This window comes from Lolium perenne, chromosome 6, assembly GCF_019359855.2.
Source record: "Lolium perenne isolate Kyuss_39 chromosome 6, Kyuss_2.0, whole genome shotgun sequence".
NCBI classification, from domain to species: domain Eukaryota; kingdom Viridiplantae; phylum Streptophyta; class Magnoliopsida; order Poales; family Poaceae; genus Lolium; species Lolium perenne.
Window position 1 is genome coordinate 101,213,450 of NC_067249.2, and position 3,857 is coordinate 101,217,306.

At 43.3% G+C, this 3,857-nt stretch overlaps 1 long non-coding RNA gene across 1 annotated transcript; it reads right to left on the bottom strand.

Annotated features, from left to right (window-relative positions):
* Positions 1 to 336: 336 nt before the first annotated feature.
* LOC127307428 (uncharacterized) lies at positions 337 to 2,927 on the bottom strand. The gene is made up of 4 exons (XR_007855581.1): positions 2,135 to 2,927; positions 1,644 to 1,723; positions 784 to 1,043; positions 337 to 646 (listed from the first exon to the last, which is right to left on the bottom strand). It is a non-coding gene; the product is annotated as an uncharacterized lncRNA (long non-coding RNA).
* Positions 2,928 to 3,857: the final 930 nt, after the last annotated feature.

Consider the following 3,857-nt stretch of genomic DNA (forward strand, 5'->3'; position numbering starts at 1 on the left):
GAATTGCGATAATTTTCGAATTGCTAATTCTCTGCCAACTTAGTGTTCTTGGTCTAGAACTGACAAACTAGCTTCGTGACTCGTTTGCTTTGTAAGTTGCAGGCAAAGTTGCAACTGACATTTTTCTCGACACTTTTAAACCGCAAGCTAGATGTAGCAAAAAATGGTTCACACATTATAAAAGACTAGGAAGTTTCTTGCGCGGCGGCACTCCGCGCCCGTGGGTTGACAATTAATGTGCACAAATTCTGAAGCAGCAGCGCTAGGTAGTGTTGTTTTCGAGCAGTCAAGATTTTAGTAGCAGCACTGATAAATAATGTCGTTTGGGGCAAAAGCAAAGATTAGATCTGAGTTGCTTAATAGCCAAGCTCACCGGCATAGCGTTCGGCTGCATTAACATGTAACCATGCACTTTACATATTCAGTAGCAGTCGCAAAAGTTAGTGGCATTTTATAGCTAGACCGAAGAATATGATGACCAAATCGTGATGAATTCAGAAGAAACAATATGCTGTTCGCACAGTCCTCTCGTAGATAAAAATACATGTTATTCTGATGACCACAGTTCAGTGGGAGATTACCGAAACAGCCTTAGGTAGTCATCAGTTGTCACATTGTCTGATGGTAGAAGCTACAATGCACCTACCTGAAGAAAATTCCAAAGGGAAATATTTCCATCACTCACAGGTAATCAGAAAAATAGTCCCTTATCTAGCTAAATGAAGCAAACAACAATGTCACTTCTTTCACTGAAGAAAGCGAGAAAAGATATAAATGACTTACAGGTTAAGTAGTTGATGCAGAAAATGGTGTGAACTGACGTTGCTTTACATGCGAACAGAAGAAAGTTTTCAGGTTGAGGAACCGAATAGATAACCTCTACGTTGGGTAATTTCAATTCTATATGTATGATCTGTTGCCCTGTATTTGCTCCACGCGGCAGCAACGATAAACGACTCGAACCTGTATATCGAACCTTTCTTTATTTTATCTCTGGACTGGTCCATTCAATTGGCTGCGATGCAGCCTTCCATTTTATTGACCTGAAACATCAATTATTTTTTTAATGTATTATCATCTAAAGAAATTTAATTTCGGTACTAAATGATTATACAATAGATGATTGTCTACATGTCTGCTCTTCTAGTGTCCCTGTAAAAAATACGTTGAGTAATGGTGGACATGAACATTGGTACCAATTGCAGCTCCAGTAATACAAAAATTAAATGTAAATTGGTCAAGTTAAATGGATGCTAACAAAAGGGAAATTTAAGCCAACGAATAAATCCAAAAAAAAACATTAACTCATGCCAAATGATAGTTATTATCTGCATTTAAATATAAATACTATTATCGATGGTTGTGAAAATCAGATAATTTGTGAGCAGACCTTGTGATTCAGACATACCAAAGTAATAATAACTAAAATATACAAATATGTTGTAATGTGTTTCTTCACAGACATGTATTGCTCATCGGTATGCTTATGTATCATCAATGTAGAACACACACGCATTGCTCGTCACTATATGCTTACGTAGTATCGATGATAGGGGAAAGGCATAACTCAAATAATGAATATCCAGCAATATACTATAATAGCAAACTGAACAAAAGGGAAAGTGTCTTACGACTTAGTTTACCTGCACTAATTGGAGATTGGGTGGGGCTCATCGAGATGAGGCACAAATCACGAGTCAACAATGCACCGGTGTTGACAATCCTGGTGGATTGGAAGAAAAAAAATCATGAATTCTTCGTTACATCTAAACATACAGCTAGCTTAATTACTCATCTAGAGCAGTTTTAAATTCATACACCAGATTTAGAAAGAAACGAATGTACTCTCTATTGCCATTGGCTGACAAAATCTAGCAAGCTGATATATGCCGAAATGACAAATGTATAAATTATTCAGACCTAGGCATCAATGCAATTAGTTAATGATGATGATAACTGAGATTAGCATGTATGAAGAAACAACACACGCAAATTGCAAATCCGCTCCATGAGGAACCATCTGACTGTGCAATTGATTCACCGATTGTTTAAAAGTTGGTGATGCTGTGGGGATTTGAAGGATGGACAGGAAGGGGATCGTGGTAGGCTGGCTAAATTAGATTGAATATCTTACCTTTCCAAAAATTTGGGGATGTCAGAGAGAGAGAGGACATTGGTTGGCATATGGGATGGGAGAGATCTTCCCTTTGTCCTCGCCAAGGTCGGCTGCTGTTGTTGCTCGTCCTGCCTCTGCAAGGACCTAGCGCTCCACCGTGGTGCTCGATCCGGATCCCTACCGCTCCTTGCGCTGCCGAAACTTGGCAGCGGGGCACCACCAGACCCCTGCACCGGAGCCCATGACTCTCCATAAATGGCATCTTTACATCTTGACAGGGGCACCAAGTCAGCCGTCCACGCCGGCCGCCGGCCAGCCTCGGTAGCGCCGACCACGGCCATCTCCGACTCCGGTTCCCCACACAACCCCCGGCCTCCACCGTAAACCGCCAAAGACCACCGTTTAGCCACATTCCTGACCGGCGCCGCAGCCACGGGTGCCACCTCCGCGGGACATCTACGCCGAGAACCAACGCACACCACCAGTGCTCACCACCGCGCTGCTGCAGCGCTCTCCACTGAGCCGCCGCGCCATACGGCAGCGCAACGCCGCCGCTCGACGGAGTCGTCCAGCGTCGTTCACCACCGAGCGGGGAGAGAGAGAAGGGCAAGGGCCCATCGACGTCGACCGGGCTTCGCCCGTGAGCGCAGATCGACGGCGGCAAGCAGAGGGAGGAGTGGAGGTGCTCAACCCAGCGGCATCTCGGCCAGCACCGAAGGCGGCGCAATTTAGGACGGGGGAGTGGAGACGGAGAGAGGAAGGAAGAGAAAGAGGCACGATACGCTTCTAGAAAAGTCAAGTCGCGCCACGCCGAGACGGGAAATCGTATCCCTTGGATATTTCTAGAATCAGTTAAAGCGGTGCTATTGGAGATCACAGAAGGAGAGAAAGAACGTACCAATTGCCTATCTACATTGAAAAATGCTATCGTGTCAAACTTTGGTTGGATGAAAATGTACCATGAACAGTGTTTAAAACATTGTGATTAGAGCAAATGGAGTCAGCTTTAATACCATGAACAGTGTTTAAAACGTTGTGATTAGAGCAAATGGAGTCAGCTTTAATATATAGTAAATATATATATGCACATAATAATAAAAAATCATTCATATACACTAAGAAAATTATTAGGATGACAACACTTGACTAAGATCTAAAAATTAGCTAAACCTCTACTTAAACGGTTACCCTCTAGATACATGGATTGGTGCATGACAGACGTGACTGTATCTTTAAAACATTTGACCGAAGGTACCCACAAATAGTTGCCAATGGACTATGGTTGTACTGGTTCTTTCCACGCGAATATTTATGAATATTTTGGCCTTTTTGGAGCATAGCTTATTGTTGTTTAGTTTTTTTTCGAAATGGGGAAATATCGCCCCAGCTTCTGCATCCAAAGAATGCACACGACTTTTTTTATTAGATTATTCAGAACACCTTACAAGAGCAATACAAAAGATCAAACTCAAAGCCACCTCGCTAAACCTACAGAGGGATGAAGAGGGATGAAGGGGGTAACAATTCACCAACTCATATCATCCAAAAACCAAATGCCTTCCCAGGCCACCCAATAGCAGATGAGAAACACATTCAGTCAAGCAGACTCTCAGCATACGCCAACACACACGCCATAGAAGTTACTACCGCCGTCTTCCTCGACTCCATCTTCAAGAGAGATCATCGCATTGACCATGCCAGGACTGCCATCGATGCCGCCACGGCGCCAGACGACTCCATC